This window comes from Suricata suricatta, chromosome X (genome assembly GCF_006229205.1).
Source record: "Suricata suricatta isolate VVHF042 chromosome X, meerkat_22Aug2017_6uvM2_HiC, whole genome shotgun sequence".
Classification (NCBI taxonomy): domain Eukaryota; kingdom Metazoa; phylum Chordata; class Mammalia; order Carnivora; family Herpestidae; genus Suricata; species Suricata suricatta.
The window spans coordinates 47393322-47407566 of NC_043717.1; the positions used below are offsets into that span (position 1 = coordinate 47393322).

Below are 14245 nucleotides of genomic sequence, written 5' to 3' on the forward strand. Positions count from 1 at the left end.
GTATCTTTACTGACCAGATCATTTGGGAAATCTGTAAAAGGGAGAAAAGGGCTCTTAAAGACCAGCTAGTCTACCAAAGCAAAGAAGGGACTTGCCCAAGGTCATACAACAAAGCATGGCATAACTGGGCTTGAAACTCAGGTTTTCGGATATTCTCTGTCTAGGTCTTTCTTTTCATTTCTTTTTTTTAATATAGTTTATTGTCAAGCTGGTTTCTACAGAACACCCAATGCTCTTCCTCACAAGTGCCCTCCTCCATGACCATCACCCCCCTTTCCCTATTCCCCTCCCCCTTCAGCCCTCACTTGGTTTTCAGTATTCAGAATCTTTCATTATTTGCCTCCCTCCCTTTCCATTACTCATTCCCCGCCCCCATCCTCCCCATGGTCCTCTGTTAAGTTTCTCTTATTAGACCTATGAATGAAAACATATGGTATCTGTCATTCTCTGACTGACTTATTTAGCTTAGGATGACACCCTCGAGGTCCATCCACTTTGCTACAAATGGCCATATTTCATTCTTTCTCATTGCCATGCAGTATTCCATCATATAGATAATCGACATCCTCTTGATCCATTCATCAGTTGATGGACATTTAGGCTCTCTCCATGATTTGGCTATTGTGGAAAGTGCTGCTATGAACATTGGGATACATGTGCCCCTATCCATCAGCATTTCTGTGTCTTTTTTAATGAATCTTCAGTTCTGGTTTACCTTCATGTCCCAGGTTATCAGAAATATTCCATATTTAGTTGTCACCTTATTTTCAGACCTGTGCAACAGGAGGAATTATTTTTCATCAATAAATGTTTATTGAACACTTTCTATAAATAAGACATTTCTATTCATTAGCTATATTGTTTTGAATAAGATAAAAACACTGCCTTAATAGATCTTGGTAGAGCACCAACAATAAAAATATATATAAAATGCTAGAATCAAAGTAAAAAGACAAATGATAAACTAATGGACATATTTGTAATTCTTATAATATACAAAGGGAAACCTTCTCTAATATATAAGGAACTCCCAAAATCAATTAGGAAAAATCAGTAACTCAATAAAACATGAGGCATAACATACATGGTTCTTGCTCTCATAGAGCTTGTAATCTAGTGGAATAACCCCTTTTTCTTTAAGACTGAGGGGCTGAGTGGCCTGCAGGGTTTAAAGGAGCCAAAGCTAATGTTTAACTCTTGAGTGGCCCCTTTAATACCTTTTTATGAGTGGTGTCAGGAAGTGGTCTAATTTCATTTTCTATATGTTGCTGTCATTCATAGGTCTAACAAGAGAGACCTGGCAGGGGACCATGGGGAGAGGAAGGGGGCAAGAGAGTGGCAGAGAGTGAGGGACACAGATCAAGGAAGACTACTGAATACTGAAAACGAACCATGGACTGAAGGGGGAGGGGGAGGGAGGGAGGAGATGATGGTCATGGTGGGGAGCACTAGTGGGGAGAAGCACTGGGTGTTATATGGAAACCAATTTGACAATAAACTATTAAAAAAATAAACTTCCAGTAGGAGAAAAAAAATACCTTTTTAGGGGCATGGCTAATATAAGTCTGAATCTCAACTCTGCCATTTACTAAATATGTGACTTTGAGGGAATTATTCAATGACTTTGGGTTTCAGTGTCCTCATTTTTGAGATGGGAATGATTGTTATTTCTACAGGATTCTTGCGAAGAATAAGTGATGTAATATATACAAGCATTCTTAAGAACAATAAATAAATAAATAAGCAGACACCAAACACAACCCTTTTCTTTGCCTTTCCATTTTCCACTGTTTATTTGTCTTAGAACTGAGAATAGAAGAGCAGTTGCTCTTATTGGGGCAACATGTAGCTTTTTTTTTCTTCTTACCTTGTATAATCTTGTTTTGACAAAAGCTATTAGGTATCATGTTTCTGAAACCTCATGAGGTATCTATTTCTTAGATCAATTTTGAAATGGGGAAACGGATAGTCAGAAATATTAGTAATTTACATAAGCCTGTAAAGGTGGGAAGTAGTAAGTTGGAATTCAAATCCAGGTCTTTGAACTCCAAGCCCAGTGTTTTTATCACTATAGCACAAGGTCTCATATGACAACCTGGAATACCTGTCAACAGTCAAAAGCCAGCTTTGGGCATCCCTGATATTTTTATTTCCCACTCAGTACAGTTGTGACACTCTTGAACAGTAAGAGACATTTGGTCATCTACATCATAGCATCTGCATCTGGGTTAGAAAAGCAAGAGAATCAAGAACAAAAATGAACAATTGGGACCTCATCAAGATAAAAAGCTTCTGCACTACAAAGGAAACAATAAAAAAACTAATAGGCAACCGACAGAATAGGAAAAGATAGTGGTAAATGGCATATCAGATAAAGGGCTAGTATCCAAAATCTATAAGGAGCTCACTAAACTACCTACCCCAAAAAACGAATAATCCAGTGAAGAAAGGGGCAGAAGATCTGAACAAACACTTCTCCAAAGAGGACATCTAGATGGCCATGAGGCACATGAAATGATCCTCAGCGTCACTCATCCTCAGGGAAATACAAATCAAAACCACACTGAGATATCACCTCACACCGGTCAGAGTGGCTAAAATGAACAAATCAAGAGACTATAGATGCTGGCGAGGATGTGGAGAAATGGGCACCCTCCTACACTGTTGGTGGGAATGGAAACTGGTGCAGCCCCTCTGGAAAACAGTATAGAGGATCCTCAAAAAACTATTGATAGAACTCCCCTATGACCCAGCAATAGCACTGCTAGGGATCTACCCAAGAGATACAGAAGTGCTGATGCATAGGAGCACATGCACCCCAATGTTCATAGCGACACTTTCAACAATAGCCAAAACATGGAAAGAGCCTAAATGTCCATCACCTGATGAATGGATCAAGAAGATGTGGTATATGTATATATACAATGAAGTATTACATGGCAATGAGAAAGAATGAAATATAGTCATTTGTAGCAAAATGGATGGACCTCGAGGGTGTCATGCTGAGTGAAATAAGTCAGGCAGAGAAGGACAGATACCATATGTTTGCACTCATAGGTCCAACAGGACAAACCTAACAGAGGACCATAGGGAGGGGAAGGGGGAAAGAGGTGGGGAGAGAGAGACACGAATCATGAGAGACTATTGAACACTGAAAACGAACCGAGGGCTGAAGGGGGAGGTAGAGGGGGAAAGGGGGTGATGGTCATGGGGGGGCGCTTGTGGGGAGAAGCACTGGGTGTTATATGGAAACCAATTTGACAATAAACTATTATTAAAAATAAATTTGAAAAAAGAAAAAAATGTTCAGGTTATGCACTGAAGATTCTGAGCTACCTATTGCCATACAAATTATAATGTTGACACTCTTTAGATAAGCCTATAGAAAATGACATATGCAAATATAAGACCAGAACATTAAGGAATAATATCATGATAACTAACCTTAGAGAGAAGTATGTAGGAATTGACTGCCTCCTAGGTCAATGCTAATCCAAGTTCTAGAATCCTAATTCTAGATGTTAGCTGTGGTGTAAGTTCAAAGGTTTATCCTAAATTCTCTTTTTCCCCCCACAATGCACTGTTTACCATTCCTTTCATCAGAGAAAACACTAGGAAGATGAAAACAGTCTGTGTGTATCAAATCAGAGATAGTAGGGACACGCACCCCATTCTGAATGAAAGAATATATATATAGGAAGTTTTGTTCTTTCCAAATATATGTGACATTTTGTCACACGTTAGTTCATCCTTCTTCCTTTCCTTCCTTCCCTGCCCATTCAAAACTGTTGCCTAGGGATTTTTCCCTTAGGTGGACCATTGTTGAAAATAGATGGGGATTATTGTCAAGGGCACTTCAGTTATTTCTCTCATAGATAGATATTTCTAAATGAATCTGGAAGTAAGGTACAGGGAGTTTAGAGTGGAACCAGTTTGATTTTCTAAGTCTTTAACTAACTCTCTCGGACTCCTATTTTATTTACTTCATTTATTCTTTTTTAATTTTAAGAAGCTAAACAGAGTTCAGCTTCATTTCAGCATGTCTAATGATCATAAATTGGAAATTGAGTTCTTTTCTTCATAAAGCTTCCCTTATAGACTGTGATGATAACTGGCCTGTTTTTTGTATTTCTTAGCCAGAGCCATATTATATATTTTTGTAGATTGCTCCAAAATCCCTACCCTGCGTAAATTGTTTCATGACATTTCAATCCTGCCTCTGCCATTTACTAGCTGTTTAAGTTATGCAAGTTACAGATCTTCATCTTTCATAGGGGGATAATTATAATATCTCCCTCATAAGACCATTGTAAGGAAATTACATAAACTAATACACATAAAGGGATTGAGACAGTGCCTGGTACTTAGCATGTTCACAATATGTGTTTATTATTATTTTTATTATTATTCTTATTTACTTTTAATTTGAGAGAGACAGAGAGAATCCCAAGCAGGCTGTATGCTCAGCATAGTGCCCGATGCGGGGCTTGATCTCACGACCCTGGTATCATGACCTCAACCAAAATCAAGAGTCGTCCATTCAACCAACAAAGCCACCCAGGCACCACTATTATTATTATTATTATTATTATTATTATTATTCAAAGTTGTTATCTTTATGGGTCCAATATATTTGTCTGGTTTCTCCCAGAACACAATTTAGTGTGTTAGATAGGACTTTGGGCTTCTATTATTCTAGTACATCTATAGATATTCACAGATTTTCTTAGATTAATATTTACCTTGCTGTATAAGTGTTCCCTCCATTTACACAAGCTCACCATGTTCTTCTCTATCTCTTCACTTTTGCTCATGTTCTCTCTTCTGCCTGAAAAACTTCTTTGATTAGTGCTCTTATTTTTTAACGGTCTTTAAAACCATTGCCTCTTCTGTGAAGTTTCTTGTCCAACTAGTTGGGATTAACTTTTCTTTCCATGAGCTGAACTTCAAAATTCCTTGTTTTGGGAATGAAAGGGAACTGCATCATCTATACTTTCTCTGGCTATTCATGACTGATTAGGTAAATTTCAAACCCTCCACATAATATACAAGACCTTTCTCACTTTGGCCCCCCACTTACCTCTCTTACTTTCTTTCCTTTGCTCACCCAATTCTAGGCCACATGAGCCTTCTTGTCTTCCTAGAATAGAACACATTTTTTTTTTACATCTCAGAGTATTTATACCTGCTGTTTCTTCTGCTTGGAATGGCATTTCATCAATTATTCACTTGGTTCACTTCTCATTTTTCAGACAGCCTTCAAAGGTTACTTCTTGTGAGAGGATTCCTTCACCTATCCAAGCCTGATGGGTTATGTTATATGCTCTCCCTGCTTTCTGGGATTCCCTCATTCTTGTCATATTTACCCATAACTGTTTGCTTAATAGCTACTTTCAACCACACTGCAAGGGTCAAGAAGGCAAGCATTGTATGTGTCTTGTTCATCTCTGTATCCTAAGTGCCTTGCACCATGCCTGATACTTAGAAAACAGTCAACATATACTTGTTGAATGAAAAAATCTAGTTAAACCTCATTGTAGAGATGAATATATGGAGGCCCATAGAGGGAGAGGGATTTACTCAAGTTCACACAGAAAATTAGTGACAGAGAAAAAAACAGAGGCCAGGATTCCTAACCTCTGGTGAAGTGCTCTTTGTCATTGATGCACTGCACTCTAGTACTTGTTACTTATACATGCTTATGATCAGTCTGGCTCATAGACTAGCCTGTCAATTCCTTGAGAGTAGGGACCATATCTTCTATATGTGCTGTCCAATTAGCTACTAGCTATATATGGCAGTTGAACACTGGGAAACATGGCTAGTCCATGTGTAAAATGCACACTACATTTCAAAGAACATAAAATATCTCATTAATAAATTTTACATTGATTACAGTTTAAAATAACATTTTATATTCATTGGGTTAAATGAAATATATTATCAAAATTTCTTTCATCTATTTATTTTTCAAATTTTAATATAGCTATTAGAAAAATTGTAGCTCACATTACATTCTATTAGATATATATTACTGGTCTGTTATATATTTATTTTCCCCATGATACCAAGCATAGAGCTTTGTAGTCAGTAAGTGCCCAACACACCTTTGTTGAATAGAGTTGAGCTGCAGTTGGTAGGTTAATTGCTGCCACCTCTATTGCCAATGTCACTGGGCTTGTGGGGAACATCACAGTATTTTGTCCCCAGGCCCAGGTGTACATGAAGCTTTTCAGTTCTGGCTTGGACCTTATAAATTGCATCAGCCTTTGGTTTCCTTTCAAAGGAAGTCCCAGTGCAATCATATGCACAGCAATCATCAGGGTTAAGGTGGATTGTGTAGACACTGGGCTCTTGCATAGGAAGTGGCCTCAGCTTTGCAATAGTTCTTGGGGCCTTTTCTTGACAGGTTTCCAATAGGAAGCGAGGGTAAGTGAGCAGAGAGAGAAACTAGAAGTTAAAGGGAGGCCTTCTCAGTTCCTTCATGGAGGTGAGACAAGCCAAAGAGTGTGGGAAACTTGAGCCATGAGGATTTCTTCTTTTGCTAATGCACTGATGCATTCATTAATTCAACTTGCTGTTCCTGGGTAACTATTTCATGCCTGGCCCTGTGAAGAAAATAAGGGACAAACATGGTTCCTACTTTGGGTAGTTCTTGGTCTCCTGAAAGAGACAGATACATAAGGTAGTATGAACAAGATTTGGACTCTAGAGCAAGCAAAGCAGTAATTATTTTTGTTGAAAGAAGAGTGGTCAGAGAAGTCTTTACAGAGAGAATGAGCATCATTATTTTCTCTCTCCATCTTTTCATGTCTAGCTAAAATACTACTTTTCTAAGAGGTACCTTCTTGCTCCTGCCCTGGAACAATTACACCTATCTTACCCAGTCTTCTGATAACACTTGTACCTTTGTCTTATTACTTATACTAAAGAAAGACATGGTTCCTTGGGTGCATGCTTGTCCCCAAATCCCTCAATATGATGTGATTATGTAAGGTCAGACAGGATGTGCATAATTTTTCAAGGATATGAGTTATAGAGATGGGTCTATAACTAAGGGTTTAAAACCTACAGTCCAAAACAAGAGACATTAACTTAAAATTCAGTTGTTCTTTCCATTCCAGCACTGAGTGAATAAATGAATGTGTCTACAGTGTGGGAATCCATCACTGACTAACAGCTTTCCCCACCCAACTCCTTTCTCCTTCATCCTCCTTCATAAACTTAGCCAAGTCAAAAAGCATCCAAAATGAGAGAACTGTGTATCTTTTGGTTGCAAAACAGACCTAAAGGAAAAGCCCACTTTGTTCTGTTGCTGCAAAGTTGGCCCTACTCAGCATGCTTTGTGCTTGTGAGGTAAAGAAAAACTCGAAGGATTCCAGTGCCTTTGCTCTAATTCAGGTCTTATGCATAGATGACATGATTTGCAGGTCTTTGTGGCTTCTAATGCTCTCTTCCATTGACATCTGCGTGGCTCCAAGGGATACTATTAATTACTCTTTTAGGTAAAGACATACATTGTTTCCAGAAGGCCTATGTTAAAAACAAAACAATAGAATACTTTAACTGAAAGGTGAGAAAAAAGGAGTGGGCAGCTGAACTTACTCAATCTCTGTGGAGTGAGTAGAAAGAGGGAGTCCCTCCCTAGGAATGTGCCCACAGGACAGACTTAACTCCACCCAAAGCTTTAGTCAGAAACCAAAAATAAAAAGGAATTGAATCTTTCTAGAAGCTATATCTGGGGAAATTGTTCTCATGGACTAAGTCAATAATTTGTTCTGGTAGAAGGAAGTTTCTGCAGAATAGTGTGACTGCAAGTGAATTTCTATCCCAAGCTGTCCCTACAGCCTCTAGGCCCTGCAACCACAAGGGAGTACACAGGGATGGAAGGGCAGGGATAGAAAGGTTTATAAGGAAACCAGGGAATATTTGAGTATTGAGCCACTAAGACTATCTAGTCCAGCTTCTGTTGTTTAAATAGAAAACCAAAGTTAAGGGAGGGAACACAGCTGACAAATTTAGGACTGGGCACAAGACTCCTGGCTCCAAGCATATGATCTTATCTTTTGAACCTGAATTTATAAGACTGTATGTAGCTTGGGTATATTATTCACCAGGGCTTGAGCATGGCCCAGGGTACTACTTCTGCTATGTAGACTAAGGACTGGGACTTGAGCACTGCAATCATTGAAGGCAATCACAAGTATACCCTAAAAGCATTGAAGAAATTGCCTCTCTCTTCTGCCATACCATCAGGATTCATGGTGCAGAATGCTGAATAATGGGAATCCAGTGTCTTCTGGGCTATGAATAGAGACTGCCCAAAAATTGCAAACATTTGGCACCAGGAGGTCACTCACTTTCTTCTCACACTTTTCATGTCCTTCATGAAGCCTGAAAGTCACAATTGAACTTAAGGATCTGGCACCATATTTTCCTTCTCAAGGTCAACTATTTTTTTCTTTCCTTGTAGCCAATGTGGGAGAGTAGAAAATGCCTAACTTTTGAGTCAGAAAGACATGAGTGCAAATTCTATTTTCTCCATTATTTCTTAGTTTTGTGTTCATAGGTAAGTCACTTTATTTCTATGTGCCTCAGTTTCTCCACCTATAAAAAAGATAATTATAATACCATGCTAAAGGGTTGATGACTAAATGAGATAACATAAGTAAAGCACATAATTTTATTATTAATAGGTGCGAATTTCTTTATTTCCTATCTTCTGTAAGGCCCTTCATGCCGAAGTGTGATCTGTGGTCAGAGTTGTGCCAGTAGGGCCAACTTCATAGGCATGTGACCTGTAAAGTTTCCCAGGTCCCCATACTTAGAAAGTGCCCACATTTGGTTTAATGTTCTTTTATTTTTAAGTTTATTTGTTGTGAGAGAGAGAGAGAGAGAGAGTAGAGAAGTGTCACAGAGAGAATCCTAAGCTGCCCTGTCAGCTAGGAGCCTGATGCCGGGCTTGAACTCTCTAATCATGAGATCATGACCTGAGCCGCATTCAGATGCTTAACTGGCTGAGCCACCCAGGTGCCCCAGCTTAAGGTTCTGCTGTCGCCATCTTGAAATCCTTTTTGTTTTTTACAGGAGGCCACTTATTTTCATTTTGCACTAGGCCTTGCAAATTATGTAGCTGTACCAGGTGAGAAGCTGTGTCAGGGGAAGTAAAAAGGGCATCACAGCACCAGAAGGCATTCTGACAGAGTGAGAGAACACATGCTTTGAATTTGATTTAAATTCCAGATATGCCACTAATTTCCTTTTTGATATCATTTTCTTTCATCCCTCAGAAGATCTGTTTCTCAATTTTTACAATGTAGATTTTCATTTCATAATGCCTCAGCTCTGACATTCCAGAATTCCCTAATTAACTCTAGGGAAAATTCCCTGGCCCATAGGTAGAGCCTAGGGCAGCCAGAGGCTTTCTGCTTCAACTCTATGCAGCTTGGAGAACCATGATCTGTTGGAGGTCAGCTACTAGTAGGCTGGGGGAGGTGCATGGCAGTGGGGACTGTTGCTGCAGTAGTGGACCCTTTCACAACAGCACTGTTTTGTCATTTTGCACCCAGATTTCCGTTGGCTAACCTCAGCCTTATCTTCCTCATTTCTGTTTCCTCTTAAAGACATTGAGGACCATTCAAAACGCACGACCTTCCTGCTCCAAGAAAAAAGCCCAGTTACCTCTGGCCTCTGCACTTTGGCTCATCAACAGGGAACCTTTGCCTCCTCCAAGACCAAGGCATCACTCCAGCAACAGGTATAATATCCATTTGCCACCTCTGCTTGGATTTCCAAGTTGGGGGAGGTTCAAAGGTGCCTTGGACCTACCTACCCCATTCTCTTTGGACTCTCATCAGGGATTCTGAGTCAAGGGTGGGTGAGAAGAAGGTTCCTATTGGTCTTCTATTCTGAATCTTCTAATGGTGAGAAAGGAAGATAACATTTCTTCCTCAAAATTTGTTCAGGAGATAGCCACATGGAAATGGAATGTTCTATGGAATAATGGGTCAGGAAATTTGAATAGAAGTCTTGAATTTGCCATTTATCCACTATGTATCTTTGATAAGTCCTCTCTCATTTTTAGGATTCACATTTTTGGCCTCTTCTGCAAAGAAGAGGAAGGGAAAGATTAGATGAATAGTGTCTAGAGGCTCATTTAGTTTTTATATCCCTTATTTTTATGGTTGTCAACTCTCTGTTGAAAAAGACATAAGAAAGATGCTGAGTAAATATATCTAGGTGGGGCTGAATGGGGGATTAAACCATGCCTAAAAAAATCCAGACTACTTCTAGTATGAGGAGGACTAACTGATTGAGAAGCAGGGCATATACTGCTGCTTTTTGTGTTAGCCCTGCTAGGGTAGATTAGGAGACAAATGATTTTATTTTGTGTAGTATGAGAGAATAAGAGAAGAGCTTTCAGACGTCATTAATATCTCTATGTAGATATTCACACATTCTTCCTATGGGTTTGGCAAGTCTTTCTCAATTGAACCTGCTTTTCTTATATACACTCATTTGGAGGGTCATACACTAGTACATCAAGAGTGGGAATTAAACCTATCTGCTTTCAACTCAGCCACTGACTCCTTCCATTAATACTGAGGTGAGATGGTCCATAAGGTTCTTCAATTTCGAGTATACTAAGAAGGAATATTTAGCCATTTCATTCATATTTCTCTCACTATTATTTATGAAGTCAGAAAGAGCTTTCAGGAAGCTTTCAGGTCACCTCCAGTTTATCCAGCCCTTCTCAATGGAGCTGTGACCCAATGAGCATAATGATAGAGAAAGGCACCAATCCAGTTCTGTATTGCCACCTTGAATACAACCTCTATTAATCAAGCTTTCTTGGCTGGCTTCCACCCACAGCTCCAGGGACTGAGCCACAGTGCCCGTAAGCTCCTATATGGGAAGCTTGAAAAGCTCAGAAAACTTTCCTAGCAATTCTGCCAGGTAAGTCTTCTTGTTCCCATTTCCAGAGAAGACAACTGAAGCTCAAAGAAAGATTTGTCCAATGCTATGACTGGCAAATTGGTACTCAAGGCAACATTGGAATACAAGTTTGTCTGATTTTCCCCAGTATACCATATATGGTGACCAAGATTATTTTGGCTGCTCTGGGTGGCCTGGGATGAATTGAGTAGGTATGAGAAATGAGGGGGTGGAGAAAACTGTTTATAGAATTATATCTGAAGTCACTCCTATATTTCAAATTGGAGAAGCATGTCACCCCCTCATCAACATATATTAAACTAAAAGAGTTAAGACTTTAAAAAATGTTATTGTTCCTAAAAAACAAGTCCTTATGCCTTGTCTTAGCTCAGTCAGGGCCTTCTGGCCTCATGGGATACTTTTTTTTTTATTCCTGAGAGTCTTTTGATGTTTGCCACTTGTCATACCAGTATTTAATATGAGCCAGCTACTTTCTCACAGACGAATTGCCACAGTTTGGAAGGTGAAGCATTTGACACAGACAACCTGGATTTTTTATAAACAAGATATGGGTGTTGCCAAGGGCATTCCCCAGGAAGTTCCAGACCTGACCATGTTCCTGTCAGCTTCCTCATTTCCCTAATGGTTGTGGGTTGAAAGATCCCAGTGCTTCACTGCCATATCTACTGCTTGTCTTTTGGCATCCTTGTAGATGTGTCTCCCTTTTCTGACAGAGAGAGAGAGAGAGAGAGAGAGAGAGAGATACAGAGCAGAGGAGGTAAAAGAAACAATGAGGAAAGCTGAAAGGCACAACGAGGTGATATAGGGCACAGCCCTAAACTATGAACAATTTGTATAACCTTTAGCTACTCTCTTCTTCAATATGAATCTTCATTTCCTCATTTATAATATGAGTGGGTAAGACTAAATGATGGTTCTTTTATAGCTTCCATTCTTGAGTCCTGATGGGACAAGAGGGGCCATGTTAGGCAAGCCTGAAGTTGTAAAACAGTCCTGTTTCATCTGTCCTGACCCTGTTAAATGAATTGTCACTGGTCCTTGCTGTCCTTCTCATAACACAACCACCATTTTTTGAGTATCAAATACTGAATTAAAGCCTTTACATATATTACTTCATGCCATTGTCACAATAACTTATTATGTAGGTACTCAAGCCCATTTTGTGGACATGGAAAACTGAAGCTAAGAGAAATGAGATAATTTATCCAAGGTTTCCCAACTACTTAATGACAGAGCCAAAATTTAAGCCCATGCTTTACCTCAACGTGTATGTTCATAACCACAAGACTGTGAGAGGGTTGGGTAGTGAGGAGGGTCATGGATACTAATTTGGGGTCTAGTTCTGTCCTGAGGTCAGAGAAGCAGGACAATGACCAAATTCTCTCCCTACTGCATTTAGGAGCCACTGAAGCTTGGAACTTCAAGAAATGCCAAAGGTATAACACTAAGGCCCGAGGACCCTTAGGTGAGCACTGGAGCCTCATCTGCAGTCCCAGCTGGGATTTCCTTAAAAACCCATCTTCTGGTTGGGGGCCTTATGTCTGTTTTGCTCACTTCCTTATTCTGATGTTTCAGCTAGTCCTTAAACCTCTGAATTTTCTCTGGGGCTCAGGGTGTGACTCCTTTTTTCTTTCTTTTCCTCCAGGGCCAGGTCTCCCAGGAAGATCTTGCCTCCTCACTGAAGCCCCTGGCCTGGCTTCCTGCAGTGCCACACTCCGTGTATTTGACAAGCTGAGTTGGACACTCCATGTGGTAGAGTGTCAGTTTGTCAAATACCCCAAGTGCGGCATATGCCTAACAACTCCAGGACAGGGCAGTTGGGAAACAACAAATAAATTGCCAGTTGAATACAAGATCACTCTCCAAATATGAACTAAGCTCTCACTTGAGGGAACCTAAGCATTGTATCTGATGGTGCCAGGGGAAAAGTGAGGCAACTCTTGAAGCTACAGCTCTGGATTGTTTCTATACACATTGTCAGAGTGCAAGCAGGACATAATGGTCTTTAGAAAGTATATGGCATCCAGGGATGGAAGTGCTATTTGATTCATATTTTATTTCTTCACATTCCTCTTACAGAGTCTCCTAGCAAGGACAACATAATTCTAACACAAGCTTCATGACAGAGCTAAAAATCCAACTTTTCTGACAGCCTTGGCTTCTAGACACACTTTGACCTTATATTTCTCTTCTTCCTCATGTATCTTCTCCTTCTGGAAATACTTTATTTTTTTCCTGCCTATTCAATTATTTCTCATACTTTTGGCCCAGCAAAAGCCCAGTCTCTCCAAGGAGTTTTGAAACACACCTTACTTTGGTCTTTGTATGTACCCATTTCTTCTATAGTCCAATGGCACCTCTTGAACTTTGAATAAATTTTTCCACTGTTATTTTTGAGTTCTCCATTAAATTGTGAGGATAAGACTATGTTTTCTTAAATTTCTGTCTCCTCTTTCCATCCCTACATCCAGTAACTCTGGTTACAAAAAAGCAATACACTTTTACTGATTGATTGCTTTTCTACTAGACTATTATCCTTGGTTTTGGGTCAAGATGCCATCCAGAAATTTTGTGAAAAAAAATACACTGTGGTCACCATAATGCTACAGGGTGTGTGAGGTAATAGCCAACATCAAGGGATTTTTCTCCTGAGAAATATGATCAAGGACTGAAGTGTAAGGGCAAAAAGTAGGTTCAGATGGCAAATATGTTTTAGAATTATTTGATAACTCAAAGTTATACAGGTGTTTTATTGAAGGATTTTCAGAGCCTTTAATTTTCTAATGTTGCATTGGAAATCTCAAATAGAAAGATTTACAGAATGAAGCATTTTTCATTTGTATCTAATTGTGGAATGTTTTTTCTGTAGGCCATCTCTTGGTCAAAATTTGGGAAACTTCCCTAGAGGGACTTCATATCTTCTCTCTCTTTTGTAGATCTCCCTTTTTATTTACTCTGTCTTCCAACTTTCCTTGACTTGCTATTTTCTTAAGACAAATTCTAGGTTATCATCCCATGTTTGTTTAGCCTATCATAAAGCTTTGAGATAACCCTATACCTAGGACTGTCTTACTTACTTGTCTTGTATGGAAAAAATTATTAGTTTGAGGGCAAAGATGATTCTTGCTGTAATGAATATATGCTCCTAGAAGTTCAGAGACCTGTTTCTGGTCTCTGCTCTATCACTGACTTGATGTGTGTGATTTTATACTGTCATGTCCCTCTCTAAGCTTTATTTCCTCATCTGTAATATGGGAAAATTAAAATCAATAATCTCTAAGCTTTCTAA

General features: G+C 39.4%; 2 long non-coding RNA genes across 4 annotated transcripts; one reads left to right on the plus strand and one right to left on the minus strand.

Annotated features, from left to right (window-relative positions):
* Window positions 1-625: 625 nt before the first annotated feature.
* LOC115284339 lies at window positions 626-6201 on the minus strand. Of its 2 annotated transcripts, XR_003905164.1 has the most exons (4): window positions 6108-6201; window positions 5081-5140; window positions 4743-4828; window positions 626-773 (listed from the first exon to the last, which is right to left on the minus strand). It is a non-coding gene; the product is annotated as an uncharacterized LOC115284339 (long non-coding RNA). The 2 variants fall into 2 exon arrangements; XR_003905165.1 differs by lacking the exon at window positions 4743-4828.
* Window positions 6202-6572: 371 nt separating this feature from the next.
* Window positions 6573-14245, plus strand: LOC115283838. Of its 2 annotated transcripts, XR_003905076.1 has the most exons (5): window positions 6573-6587; window positions 9624-9757; window positions 10873-10956; window positions 12356-12421; window positions 12602-14245. It is a non-coding gene; the product is annotated as an uncharacterized LOC115283838 (long non-coding RNA). The 2 variants fall into 2 exon arrangements; XR_003905075.1 differs by lacking the exon at window positions 6573-6587 and having other exon boundaries at window positions 9623-9757.